Here is a 15,788-nt window from a genome sequence, read left to right on the forward strand (position 1 = left end):
CTATCTAATGGATAATGTATATAAAGAACTGTGCATTAGGATCTATCTAATGGATAATGTATATAAAGAACTGTGCATTAGGATCTATCTAATGGATAATGTATATAAAGAACTGTGCATTAGGATCTATCTAATGGATAATGTATATAAAGAACTGTGCATTAGGATCTATCTAATGGATAATGTATATAAAGAACTGTGCATTAGGATCTATCTAATGGATAATGTATATAAAGAACTGTGCATTAGGATCTATCTAATGGATAATGTATATAAAGAACTGTGCATTAGGATCTATCTAATGGATAATGTATATAAAGAACTGTGCATTAGGATCTATCTAATGGATAATGTATATAAAGAACTGTGCATTAGGATCTATCTAATGGATAATGTATAACCATTTCATGTGCTATCAGCTCACTTCTTTTTCAATTACAAGCAGAGAATTTCAAAACGTATATCAATGTTTTATTTTTAAGTGGGGATTTTTTGTTCTCTGATCGAATATGTTTAGAAGCCTTTAGTTCGTAACAAACTTCGAGTTCTTTTTCTGTATGAAAGTGCCTCCACATATTGACGAAACACTCACGAGCAAAGACATTGACGTCAGGGAAGGAGATAATGTTAGCCTACTGTGCAGTTCCACAGGATCACCAGAACCAGAAATCACCTGGCGACGAGAGGACGGAGAACCCATCTCACTAGGTAGTGAAAAAGGTGAGTTGTGTTAATTAGAAACAAAACTTTAATTTAATATTAATTTTTCTTTGCACTTAAAATTTTGAAAAACAGAACGCAACGAAAGGATTATTAATATTATTAGCAAATACGAAACGTTTCTCACATAATCAGGAATGACAAGTAATGTTTAATATAATATTACATAGAGGTTGTTAGGTGCTGGCACAAGTAACCCGTATTCTATTAAGCACTACCCCGAATCCGTTTGGTATTCTAGAGAAATCAGAATAAAGTCTCGTAATCTATAATACTGAAGACACCCGCAAGTTCAGACCGGAGCTTGGATTATTTTAAATACCTAGCGATTTCTCTGTAATATATCAATTTTTTTATCTCGACATTTTAATGTTAATAATAACAATAAAGTTTCCCATTTGTTATAAGACTAGTAACCACGACAACGCTTTCTCATTTGTTAGTAAAACTAGTAACGATCTCACCTCTTTCCAGCTTGTTGTAAAACTGGTATCCGTAAGAGGGCTTTTCATTTGTTACTAAAACTAATAACCATGTCGACGTATTCCTACTTATTATAAGACTAGTAGCCATGACAACGCGTTTTCACTTTTTATAAGACTGGTAACCATGACAATGATTTATCACTTGTTATTAATAATTGTAACCATGTCAACGTTTTATTTCAAGTACTTTCCGTGGGCGGCAACTATCTCAATATAAGTAAGGTGAGTAGAATGCATATGGGAGCTTATCTCTGTATTGCCACCAATGGAATCCCGCCAGCCGTCAGTAAAAGGATTTTCCTTGGAATAAACTGTAAGCAATTTTCTATCTCTCATTATTTTCTTTCACTCTCTCTATCTTTCTTCTTGTTAATATGCAAAATATATTCTTTATTTTTAATTATTGTGGCTTTAACTTTTCCATAAGATAATATTTCCTCACATATATAAAAGTTGACACAACTTTTTAATTATGCAGTACAGCCTGCCATCTAGTGTAAACTACGTTAAACATTTTAAAATATGAGGATTGTTTATTCAGAGTTTTTGTGCCCCAGTTTGTCAGTGATAAATTTATGGATATTCAACAGTAAACTTGGGGTTCATTTTACATTTTTTCTGTTTATAATCCAACAATATGTTCTGTAGTCTAGATACCATGTTTACCTGTTTATAACTTAAGAATGTGTCCTGTATTCTAGATACCATGCTTTCCTGTTTATAACTTAAGAATGTGTCCTGTATTCTAGATACCATGTTTACCTGTTTATAACTTAAGAATATGTCCTGTATTCTAGATACCATGTTTATCTGTTTATAACTTAAGAATGTGTCCTGTATTCTAGATACCATGTTTACCTGTTTATAACTTAAGAATATGTCCTGTATTCTAGATACCATGTTTATCTGTTTATAACTTAAGAATGTGTCCTGTATTCTAGATACCATGCTTTCCTGTTTATAACTTAAGAATGTGTCCTGTATTCTAGATACCATGCTTTCCTGTTTATAACTTAAGAATGTGTCCTGTATTCTAGATACCATGTTTACCTGTTTATAACTTAAGAATGTGTCCTGTATTCTAGATACCATGTTTATCTGTTTATAACTTAAGAATGTGTCCTGTATTCTAGATACCATGTTTACCTGTTTATAACTTAAGAATATGTCCTGTATTCTAGATACCATGTTTATCTGTTTATAACTTAAGAATGTGTCCTGTATTCTAGATACCATGTTTATCTGTTTCTAACTTAAGAATGTGTCCTGTATTCTAGATACCATGTTTACCTGTTTATAACTTAAGAATGTGTCCTGTATTCTAGATACCATGTTTACCTGTTTATAACTTAAGAATGTGTCCTGTATTCTAGATACCATGTTTACCTGTTTATAACTTAAGAATGTGTCCTGTATTCTAGATACCATGTTTACCTGTTTATAACTTAAGAATATGTCCTGTATTCTAGATACCATGTTTATCTGTTTATAACTTAAGAATGTGTCCTGTATTCTAGATACCATGTTTACCTGTTTATAAATGTGTTATGAACAGGTAAATATGGTATCTAGAATACAGGACACATACTTGGGTTACGAGCATATAATAATAATACCTGTTTACAACCCACGAATGTGTTCTGTATTCTAAATACTATAATGATTATATCCTTTGTTCTAGTTAATGGATTTCTCACATCCTTGAAAAGGACACTTGTTTCCATTAATCTACAGGGTGTTCGGAAATTTACTGTACACTTATATATTTATTAACAGACATGTTTCAATACAGAATACAGGAGGTAAATATGAATGACAATTATAAACAATGTTGAAAGTGACCCCCGTTGGCATCAATACAGGCCTGGATCCTTCTTATTTTATTTCTAAACACCACTATCAGTTAATGTCTTGAAATAGTCTAATGAATGCTGATTACGAAACTGCACAGTGACTTTCCGAACACTCTGTAAAGATAATTGTTCTGTAGATTCCTAACACAGAAATCAAACGCTGTAATGATTCTTCTACTTGTTTTCAAGACTAAAACGTGTATTCGGTTGTTTTTTATCTGATATTTTAGTCTCTCCAATGATATGGATCCCAAACCAACTGATAGGAGCTCCACTGGGTACGGATGTCGTTCTGGACTGTCATCTTGAAGCTCATCCGACCTCCGTTACGTATTGGATGCGAGAATCTGGTGTTATCATAATATCAAATCAGAAATACGTGTCAGTTGATGTCAGTCAGAGAACTACAAGGGTCAACTTCGTCTGACCATCCGTGACCTCGAGCCTGATGACTACGGTACATACACTTGTGTGGCTAAAAATTCACTCGGCGAAACAGAAGGAGCAATTAGCTTATACGGTTGGTCATGTTCTCAGTTACCTAATGACCAGTATCATATAGTCACCAGTGTTGTTACTTTCTGACCAGTGATGTTTCTTAATAAACAATGTTGTTATTTAATAAACACTGAAGTTTCTTAGTAAACAATGTTGTTATTTAATGACCAGTGATGTTTCTTAGTAAACAGTGTTGTTACTTAATGACCAGTGATGTTTCTTAGTAAACAGTGTTGTTACTTAATGACCAGTGATGTTTCTTAGTAAACAATGTTGTTATTTAATGACCAGCGATGTTTCTTTGTAAACTGTGTTGTTACTTAATGACCAGTGATGTTTATTAGTAAACAATGTTGTTACTTAATGACCAGTGATGTTTCTTTGTAAACAGTATTGTTACTTAATGACCAGTGATGTTTCTCTGTAAACAGTGTTGTTACTTAATGACCAGTGATGTTTCTCAGTAAACAGTGTTGTTACTTAATGACCAGTGATGTTTCTTAGTAAAAAGTGTTGTTACTTAATGACCAGTGATGTTTCTTAGTAAACAATGTTGTTACTTAATGACCAGTGATGTTTCTTAGTAAACAGTGTTGTTACTTAATGACCAGTGATGTTTCTCAGTAAACAGTGTTGTTACTTAATGACCAGTGATGTTTCTTAGTAAACAGTGTTGTTACTTAATGACCAGTGATGTTTCTTAGTAAACAATGTTGTTACTTAATGACCAGTGATGTTTCTTAGTAAACAATGTTGTTACTTAATGACCAGTGATGTTTCTTAGTAAACAATGTTGTTACTTAATGACCAGTGATCTTTCTTAGTAAACAGTGTTGTTACTTAATGACCAGTAATGTTTTTTTTGTAAACAGTGTTGTTATTTAATGAGCAGTGATACTTCTTTGTAAACAGTGTTGTTACTTAATGACCAGTGATGTTTCTTAGTAAACAATGTTGTTACTTAATGACCAGTGATGTTTCTTAGTAAACAGTGTTGTTACTTAATGACCAGTGATGTTTCTTATTAAACAGTGTTGTTACTTAATGACCAGTGATGTTTCTTAGTAACCAATGTTGTTATTTAATGACCAGTGATGTTTCTTAGTAAACAGTGTTGTTACTTAATGACCAGTGATGTTTCTCAGTAAACAGTGTTGTTACTTAATGACAAGTGATGTTTCTTAGTAAACAGTGTTGTTACTTAATGACCAGTGATGTTTCTTAGTAAACAATGTTGTTACTTAATGACCAGCGATGTTTCTTAGTAAACAATATTGTTACTTAATGACCAGTGATGTTTCTTAGTAACCAATGTTGTTATTTAATGACCAGTGATGTTTCTTAGTAAACAATGTTGTTACTTAATGACCAGTGATCTTTTTTAGTAAACAGTGTTGTTACTTAATGACCAGTGACGTTTCTTAGTAAACAGTGTTGTTACTTAATGACCAGTGATGTTTCTTAGTTACCAATGTTGTTACTTAATGACCAGTGATGTTTCTTAGTAAACAATGTTATTACTTAATGACCTATGTCGTTTCTTAGTAAACAATGTTATTACTTAGCGGCCAGTGACGTTTCTCAGTAAAAATGTTATTACTTCGCGGCCAGTGTCGTTTTTTAGTAAACAATGTTATTACTTAGCGACCATTGACGTTTTTTAGTAAACAATGCTAGTACTTAGCGACCGGTGTCGTTTCTTCGCAAACAATGTTATTACTTAGCGACCAGTGTCGTTTCTTAGTGAACAATGTTATTACTTAGCGACCAGTGTCGTTTTTTAGTGAACAATGTTATTACTTAGCGACCGGTGTCGTTTCTTAGTAAACAATGTTATTACTTAGCGACAAGTGTCGTTTCTTAGTAAACAATGCTATTACTTAGCGTCTAGTGTCGTTTTCTAGTAAACAATGTTATTACTTAGCGACCAGTGTTGTTTCTCAGTAAGCAATGTTATTTCTTATCGGCCAGTGTCGTTTTTTAGTAAACAATATTATTACGTAGCGACCCGCGTCGTTTCTTAGTAAACAATGTTATTACTTAGTGACCGGTGTCGTTTTTTAGTAAACAATGCTATTACTTAGCGTATAGTGTCGTTTTTAGTAAACAATGTTATTACTTAGCGACCAGTGTTGTTTCTCAGTAAGCAATGTTATTTCTTATCGGCCAGTGTCGTTTTTTAGTAAACAATATTATTACGTAGCGACCCGCGTCGTTTCTTAGTAAACAATGTTATTACTTAGTGACCGGTGTCGTTTTTTAGTAAACAATGCTATTACTTAGCGTATAGTGTCGTTTTTAGTAAACAATGTTATTACTTAGCGACCAGTGTTGTTTCTCAGTAAGCAATGTTATTTCTTATCGGCCAGTGTCGTTTTTTAGTAAACAATATTATTACGTAGCGACCAATGTCGTTTCTTAGTAAACAATGTTATTACTTATCGGCCAGTGTCGTTTTTTTTAGTAAACAATGTTATTACTTAGCGACCAATGTCGTTTTAGTAAACAATGTTATTACTTAGCGGCCAGTGTCGTTTCACAGTAAACAATATTATTACTTAGTGGTCAGTGTCGTTTCTCAGTAAACAATGTTATTACTTAGCGACCAGTGTTGTTTCTCAGTAAGCAATGTTATTTCTTATCGGCCAGTGTTATTTCTCAGTAAGCAATGTTATTTCTTATCGACCAGTGTCGTTTTTTAGTAAACAATGTTATTACTTATCGGCCAGTGTCGTTTTTTTAGTAAATAATGTTATTACTTAGCGACCAATTTCGTTTTTTAGTAAACAATGTTATTACTTAGCGGCCAGTGTCGTTTCACAGTAAACAATGTTATTACTTAGTGGTCAGTGTCGTTTCTCAGTAAACAATTTTATTACTTAGTGGTCAGTGTCGTTTCTCAGTAAACAATTTTATTACTTAGTGGTCAGTGTCGTTTCTCAGTAAACAATGTTATTACTTAGCGACCAGTGTTATTTCTCAGTAAGCAATGTTATTTCTTATCGGCCAGTGTCGTTTTTTAGTAAACAATATTATTACGTAGCGACCAGTGTCGTTTTTTAGTAAACAATGTTATTACTTATCGGCCAGTGTCGTTTTTTTAGTAAATAATGTTATTACTTAGCGACCAATGTCGTTTTTTAGTAAACAATGTTATTACTTAGCGGCCAGTGTCGTTTCACAGTAAACAATGTTATTACTTAGTGGTCAGTGTCGTTTCTCAGTAAACAATTTTATTACATAGTGGTCAGTGTCGTTTCTCAGTAAACAATGTTATTAGTTAGCGACTAGTGTCGTTTCTCAGTAAACAATGCTGTTACATGATGACCAATGTTGTTATTTATTGACCGATGACGTTTATCAATGATTAATGTTGTTACGTGATTGCCAATCGTGTTTCTTAGCTATGTGTAACGGTATCTTAGGTTCAGATATCTTACAATTTACTGGAAAATCGTAACATAGGACAAATATATTGCTTTATAAAAATAACCACAATCTAGAAACTCGTTTATTGTGTCCTTAAAATGACTATATTCAATTAGTTTATTGATGCTTTATATTTAAAAATAAACTGTGTTGCCTTTACGTAAAGAAAGTATTGTGATAACAAAAATATAACCCAAACGTTTGTCTTAAGAATAAGCTAGTGATATTTATTTTCTATTAACACAATGGTTAACACTTGTGTGGGAATTATACATCCATAGTTTGTTTATTAACACAATGGTTAACACTTGTGTGGGAATTATACATCCATAGTTCGTTTATTAACACAATGGTTAACACTAGTGTGGGAATTATACATCCATAGTTCGTTTATTAACACAATGGTTAACACTAGAGTGGGAATTATACATCCATAGCTCGTTTATTAACACAATGGTTAACACTAGTGAGGGAATTATACATCCATAGTTCGTTTATTAACACAATGGTTAACACTTGTGGGGGAATTATACATCCATAGTTCGTTTATTAACATAATGGTTAACACTAGTGAGGAAATTATACATCCATAGTTCGTTTATTAACACAATGGTTAACACTTGTGTGGGAATTATGCATCCATAGTTCGTTTATTAACACAATGGTTAACACTTGTGTGGGAATTATACATCCATAGTTCGTTTATTAACACAATGATTAACACTAGTGTGGGAATTATACATCCTTAGTTCGTTTATTAATACAATGGTTAACACTAGTGTGGGAATTATACATCCATAGTTCGTTTATTAACACAATGGTTAACACTATGGTGGGAATTATAGTGTTGTTACTTAATGATCAGTGCTATTTCTCAGTGAACAGTGTTGTTACTTATTTATCAGAGCTGTTTGTTAGTGAACAGTGTTGTGAGTTATTGACCAATGTTATTTGTTAGTGAGCAGTGTTGTTACTTAATGACCAGTGCTATTTGTTAGTGAACAGTGTTTTTATTCATTGATCAGTGCTATTTGTTAGTGAACAGTGTTGTGAGTTATTGACCAGTGCTATTTGTTAGTGAACAGTGTTGTTACTTATTGACCAGTGCTATTTGTTAGTGAACAGTGTTTTTATTTATTGATCAGTGCTATTTGTTAGTGAACAGTGTTGTGAGTTATTGACCAGTGCTTTTTGTTAGTGAACAGTGTTGTGAGTTATTGAACAGTGCTATTTGTTAGTGAGCAGTGTTGTTACTTAATGATATGTGCTATTTGTTAGTGAACAGTGTTGTTACTTAATAATCAGTGCTATTTGTTAGTGAACAGTGTTGTGAGTTATTGACCAGTGCTATTTGTTAGTGAACAGTGTTGTTACTTATTGACCAGTGCTATTTGTTAGTGAACAGTGTTGTTACTTATTGACCAGTGCTATTTGTTAGTGAACAGTGTTGTTACTTAATGATAAGTGCTATTTCTCATTGAACAGTGTTGTTACTTAGTGACCAGTGCAGTTTGTTAGTGAACAGTGTTGTGAGTTATTGACCAGTGCTGTTTCTTTGTAAACTGTGTTGTTACTTAATGACCAGTGATGTTTATTAGTAAACAATGTTGTTACTTAATGAACAGTGATGTTTCTCTGTAAACAGTGTTGTTACTTAATGACCAGTGATGTTTCTTAGTAAACAATGTTGTTACTTAATGACCAGTGATGTTTCTTAGTAAACAGTGTTGTTACTTAATGACCAGTGATGTTTCTTAGTAAACAATGTTTTTACTTAATGACCAGTGATGTTTCTTAGAAAACAGTGTTGTTACTTAATGACCAGTGATGTTTATCAGTAAACAGTGTTGTTACATAATGACCAGTGATGTTTCTTTGTAAACAGTGTTGTTACTTAATGACCAGTGATGTTTCTTAGTAAACAATGTTGTTACTTAATGACCAGTGATGTTTCTTAGTAAACAATGTTGTTACTTAATGACCAGTGATGTTTCTTAGTAAACAGTGTTGTTACTTAATGACCAGTGATGTTTCTTAGTAAACAGTGTTGTTACTTAATGACCAGTGATGTTTCTTAGTAACCAATGTTGTTATTTAATGACCAGTGATGTTTCTTAGTAAACAATATTGTTACTTAATGACCTATGTCGTTTCTTAGTAAACAATGTTATTACTTAGCGGCCAGTGACGTTTCTCAGTAAAAATGTTATTACTTCGCGGCCAGTGTCGTTTTTTAGTAAACAATGTTATTACTTAGCGACCAGTGACGTTTTTTAGTAAACAATGCTAGTACTTAGCGACCGGTGTCGTTTCTTCGCAAACAATGTTATTACTTAGCGACCAGTGTCGTTTCTTAGTGAACAATGTTATTACTTAGCGACCAGTGTCGTTTCTTAGTGAACAATGTTATTACTTAGCGACCGGTGTCGTTTCTAAGTAAACAATGTTATTACTTAGCGACAAGTGTCGTTTCTTAGTAAACAATGCTATTACTTAGCGTCTAGTGTCGTTTTTTAGTAAACAATGTTATTACTTAGCGACCAGTGTTGTTTTTCAGTAAGCAATGTTATTTCTTATCGGCCAGTGTCGTTTTTTAGTAAACAATATTATTACGTAGCGACCCGCGTCGTTTCTTAGTAAACAATGTTATTACTTAGTGACCGGTGTCGTTTTTTAGTAAACAATGCTATTACTTAGCGTATAGTGTCGTTTTTAGTAAACAATGTTATTACTTAGCGACCAGTGTTGTTTCTCAGTAAGCAATGTTATTTCTTATCGGCCAGTGTCGTTTTTAGTAAACAATATTATTACGTAGCGACCAGTGTCGTTTCTTAGTAAACAATGTTATTACTTATCGGCCAGTGTCGTTTTTTTAGTAAACAATGTTATTACTTAGCGACCAATGTCGTTTTTTAGTAAACAATGTTATTTCTTATCGGCCAGTGTCGTTTTTTAGTAAACAATATTATTACGTAGCGACCAGTGTCGTTTCTTAGTAAACAATGTTATTGCTTTTCGGCCAGTGTCGTTTTTTTAGTAAACAATGTTATTACTTAGCGACCAATGTTGTTTTTTAGTAAACAATGTTATTACTTAGCGGCCAGTGTCGTTTCACAGTAAACAATGTTATTACTTAGTGGTCTGTGTCGTTTCTCAGTAAACAATTTTATTACTTAGTGGTCAGTGTCGTTTCTCAGTAAACAATGTTATTACTTAGCGACCAGTGTTATTTCTCAGTAAGCAATGTTATTTCTTATCGGCCAGTGTCGTTTTTTAGTAAACAATATTATTACGTAGCGACCAGTGTCGTTTTTTAGTAAACAATGTTATTACTTAGCGGCCAGTGTCGTTTTTTTAGTAAATAATGTTATTACTTAGCGACCAATGTCGTTTTTTAGTAAACAATGTTATTACTTAGCGGCCAGTGTCGTTTCACAGTAAACAATGTTATTACTTAGTGGTCAGTGTCGTTTCTCAGTAAACAATTTTATTACATAGTAGTCAGTGTCGTTTCTCAGTAAACAATGTTATTAGTTAGCGACTAGTGTCGTTTCTCAGTAAACAATGCTGTTACATGATGACCAATGTTGTTATTTATTGACCGATGACGTTTATCAATGATTAATGTTGTTACGTGATGGCCAATCGTGTTTCTTAGCTATGTGTAACGGTATCTTAGGTTCAGATATCTTACAATTTACTGGAAAATCGTAACATAGGACAAATATATTGCTTTATAAAAATAACCACAATCTAGAAACTCGTTTATTGTGTCCTTAAAATGACTATATTCAATTAGTTTATTGATGCTTTATATTTAAAAATAAACTGTGTTGCCTTTACGTAAAGAAAGTATTGTGATAACAAAAATATAACCCAAACGTTTGTCTTAAGAATAAGCTAGTGATATTTATTTTCTATTAACACAATGGTTAACACTTGTGTGGGAATTATACATCCATAGTTTGTTTATTAACACAATGGTTAACACTTGTGTGGGAATTATACATCCATAGTTCGTTTATTAACACAATGGTTAACACTAGTGTGGGAATTATACATCCATAGTTCGTTTATTAACACAATGGTTAACACTAGTGTGAGAATTATACATCCATAGCTCGTTTATTAACACAATGGTTAACACTAGTGAGGGAATTATACATCCATAGTTCGTTTATTAACACAAAGGTTAACACTTGTGGGGGAATTATACATCAATAGTTCGTTTATTAACATAATGGTTAACACTAGTGAGGGAATTATACATCCATAGTTCGTTTATTAACACAATGGTTAACACTTGTGTGGGAATTATGCATCCATAGTTCGTTTATTAACACAATGGTTAACACTTGTGTGGGAATTATACATCCATAGTTTGTTTATTAACACAATGATTAACACTAGTGTGGGAATTATACATCCATAGTTCGTTTATTAATACAATGGTTACCCCAATGTGTGGGAATTATACATCCATAGTTCGTTTATTAACACAATTGTTAACACTATGGTAAGAATTATAGTGTTGTTACTTAATGATCAGTGCTATTTCTCAGTGAACAGTGTTGTTACTTATTTATCAGAGCTGTTTGTTAGTGAACAGTGTTGTGAGTTATTGACCAGTGCTATTTGTTAGAGAACAGTGTTTTTATTCATTGATCAGTGCTATTTGTTAGTGAACAGTGTTGTGAGTTATTGACCAGTGCTATTTGTTAGTGAACAGTGTTTTTATTTATTGATCAGTGCTATTTGTTAGTGAACAGTGTTGTGAGTTATTGACCAGAGCTGTTTGTTAGTGAACAGTGTTGTGAGTTATTGACCAGTGCTGCTTGTTAGTGAACAGTGTTGTGAGATAGTGACCAGAGCTGTTTGTTAGTGAACAGTGTTGTTACTTATTGACCAGTGCTATTTGTTAGTGAACAGTGTTGTTACTTAGTGACCAGAGCTGTTTGTTAGTGAACAGTGTTGTTTCTTAGTGACCAGAGCTGTTTGTTAGTGAACAGTGTTGTGAGTTAGTGACCAGAGCTGTTTGTTAGTGAACAGTGTTGTGAGTTAGTGACCAGAGCTGTTTGTTAGTGAACAGTGTTGTGAGTTATTGACCAGTGCTGTTTGTTAGTGAACAGTGTTGTGAGTTAGTGACCAGAGCTGTTTGTTAGTGAACAGTGTTGTTACTTATTGACCAGTGCTATTTTTTAGTGAACAGTGTTGTTACTTAGTGACCAGAGCTGTTTGTTAGTGAACAGTGTTGTGAGTTAGTGACCATGCTGTTTGTTAGTGAACAGTGTTGTGAGTTATTGACCAGTGCTGTTTGTTAGTGAACAGTGTTGTTACTTAGTGACCAGAGCTGTTTGTTAGTAAACAGTGTTGTTACTTAGTGACCAGTGCTATTTGTTAGTGACCAGTGTTGTGAGTTATTGACCAGTGCTGTTTGTTAGTGAACAGTGTTGTTACTTAGTGACCAGTGCTGTTTGTTAGTGAACAGTGTTGTTACTTATTGACCAGAGCTGTTTGTTTGTGAACAGTGTTGTGAGTTATTGACCAGAGCTGTTTGTCAGTGAACAGTGTTGTGAGTTAGTGACCAGAGCTGTTTGTTAGTGAACAGTGTTGTGAGTTAGTGACCAGAGCTGTTTGTTAGTGAACAGTGTTGTGAGTTATTGACCAGTGCTCTTTGTTAGTGAACAGTGTTGTTACTTATTGACCAGTGCTATTTGTTAGTGAACAGTGTTGTTACTTATTGACCAGTGCTATTTGTTAGTGAACAGTGTTGTTACTTATTGACCAGTGCTATTTGTTAGTGAACAGTGTTGTGAGTTATTGACCAGTGCTATTTGTTAGTGAACAGTGTTGTTACTTATTGACCAGTGCTATTTGTTAGTGAACAGTGTTGTTACTTATTGACCAGTGCTTTTTGTTAGTGAACAGTGTTGTTACTTATTGACCAGTGCTATTTGTTAGTGAACAGTGTTGTTACTTATTGACCAGTGCTATTTGTTAGTGAACAGTGTTGTTACTTATTGACCAGTGCTATTTGTTAGTGAACAGTGTTGTTACTTATTGACCAGTGCTATTTGTTAGTGAACATTGTTGTTACTTATTGACCAGTGCTATTTGTTAGTGAACATTGTTGTTACTTATTGACCAGTGCTATTTGTTAGTGAACAGTGTTGTTACTTATTGACCAGTGCTATTTGTTAGTGAACAGTGTTGTTACTTATTGACCAGTGCTATTTGTTAGTGAACAGTGTTGTTACTTATTGACCAGTGCTATTTGTTAGTGAACAGTGTTTTTACTTACTGACCAGTGCTATTTGTTAGTGAACAGTGTTGTTACTTATTGACCAGTGCTATTTTTAGTGAACAGTGTTGTTACTTATTGACCAGTGCTATTTGTTAGTGAACAGTGTTGTTACTTATTGACCAGTGCTATTTGTTAGTGAACAGTGTTGTTACTTATTGACCAGTGCTATTTGTTAGTGAACAATGTTGTTACTTATTGACCAGTGCTATTTGTTAGTGAACAGTGTTGTTACTTAGTGACCAGAGCTGTTTGTTAGTGAACAGTGTTGTGAGTTAGTGACCAGAGCTGTTTGTTAGTGAACAGTGTTGTGAGTTATTGACCAGTGCTCTTTGTTAGTGAACAGTGTTGTTACTTAGTGACCAGAGCTGTTTGTTAGTGAACAGTGTTGTTACTTATTGACCAGTGCTATTTGTTAGTGAACAGTGTTGTTACTTATTGACCAGTGCTATTTGTTAGTGAACAGTGTTGTGAGTTATTGACCAGTGCTATTTGTTAGTGAACAGTGTTGTTACTTATTGACCAGTGCTATTTGTTAGTGAACAGTGTTGTTACTTATTGACCAGTGCTATTTGTTAGTGAACAGTGTTGTTACTTATTGACCAGTGCTGTTTGTTAGTGAACAGTGTTGTTACTTATTGACCAGTGCTATTTGTTAGTGAACAGTGTTGTTACTTATTAACCAGTGCTATTTGTTAGTGAACAGTGTTGTTACTTATTGACCAGTGCTATTTGTTAGTGAACAGTGTTGTTACTTATTGACCAGTGCTATTTGTTAGTGAACAGTGTTGTTACTTAGTGACCAGAGCTGTTTGTTAGTGAACAGTGTTGTGAGTTAGTGACCAGAGCTGTTTGTTAGTGAACAGTGTTATGAGTTATTGACCAGTGCTCTTTGTTAGTGAACAGTGTTGTTACTTAGTGACCAGAGCTGTTTGTTAGTGAACAGTGTTGTTACTTATTGACCAGTGCTATTTGTTAGTGAACAGTGTTGTTACTTATTGACCAGTGCTATTTGTTAGTGAACAGTGTTGTTACTTATTGACCAGTGCTATTTGTTAGTGAACAGTGTTGTTACTTATTGACCAGTGCTTTTTGCTAGTGAACAGTGTTGTTACTTATTGACCAGTGCTATTTGTTAGTGAACAGTGTTGTTACTTATTGACCAGTGCTATTTGTTAGTGAACAGTGTTGTTACTTATTGACCAGTGCTATTTGTTAGTGAACAGTGTTGTTACTTATTGACCAGTGCTATTTGTTAGTGAACAGTGTTGTTACTTATTGACCAGTGCTAGTTGTTAGTGAACAGTGTTGTTACTTATTGACCAGTGCTATTTGTTAGTGAACAGTGTTGTTACTTATTGACCAGTGCTATTTTTTAGTGAACAGTGTTGTTACTTATTGACCAGTGCTATTTGTTAGTGAACAGTGTTGTTACTTATTGACCAGTGCTATTTGTTAGTGAACAGTGTTGTTACTTATTGACCAGTGCTATTTGTTAGTGAACAGTGTTGTTACTTATTGACCAGTGCTATTTGTTAGTGAACAGTGTTGTTACTTATTGACCAGTGCTATTTGTTAGTGAACAGTGTTGTTACTTATTGACCTGTGCTATTTGTTAGTGAACAGTGTTGTTACTTATTGACCCGTGCTATTTGTTAGTGAACAGTGTTGTTACTTATTGACCAGTGCTATTCGTTAGTGACCAGTGCTGTTACTTATTGACCATTGCTATTTGTTAGTGAACAGTGTTGTTACTTATTGACCAGTGCTATTTGTTAGTGAACAGTGTTGTTACTTATTGACCAGTGCTATTTGTTAGTGACCAGTGCTGTTACTTAGTGACCAGTGCTGTTACTTAGAAACATCTCTCGTATGTATAAGATTATTAACAGAAACAAATGTTTCCATCTTGTATAAAACCACGACTTTATTTGGAAACATATATACAGTCACACACAGGATAATAGAAATGTAACTATCTGGAAACATATATACAGTCACACACAGGATGGTACAAATGTAACTATCTGGAAACATGTATACAGTCACACACAGGATGGTACAAATGTAACTATCTGGAAACATATATACAGTCACACACAGGATGGTACAAATGTAACTATTTGGAAACATATATACAGTCACACACAGGATGGTACAAATGTAACTATCTGGAAACATATATACAGTCACACACAGGATGGTACAAATGTAACTATCTGGAAACATATATACAGTCACACACAGGATGGTACAAATGTAACTATCTGGAAACATATATACAGTCACACACAGGATGGTACAAATGTAACTATCTGGAAACATATATACAGTCACACACAGGATAGTAGAAATGTAACTATCTGGAAACATATATACAGTCACACACAGGATGGTACAAATGTAACTATCTGGAAACATATATACAGTCACACACAGGATGGTACAAATGTAACTATCTGGAAACATATATACAGTCACACACAGGATGGTACAAATGTA

General features: G+C 33.7%; 1 pseudogene across 1 annotated transcript in view; it reads left to right on the forward strand.

The window, feature by feature from the left end:
- LOC143241699 (neurotrimin-like) overlaps nucleotides 1-15,788 on the forward strand; it is a 64,879-nt pseudogene that overhangs the window by 35,306 nt on the left and 13,785 nt on the right. Inside the window, exons 5-7 of the transcript XR_013022262.1 lie at nucleotides 565-720; nucleotides 1,390-1,518; nucleotides 3,289-3,578. The product of XR_013022262.1 is annotated as a neurotrimin-like (transcript). The remainder of the gene's footprint in view (nucleotides 1-564; nucleotides 721-1,389; nucleotides 1,519-3,288; nucleotides 3,579-15,788) is intronic.

This window comes from Tachypleus tridentatus, unplaced genomic scaffold, assembly GCF_004210375.1.
Source record: "Tachypleus tridentatus isolate NWPU-2018 unplaced genomic scaffold, ASM421037v1 Hic_cluster_1, whole genome shotgun sequence".
NCBI lineage: Eukaryota > Metazoa > Arthropoda > Merostomata > Xiphosura > Limulidae > Tachypleus > Tachypleus tridentatus.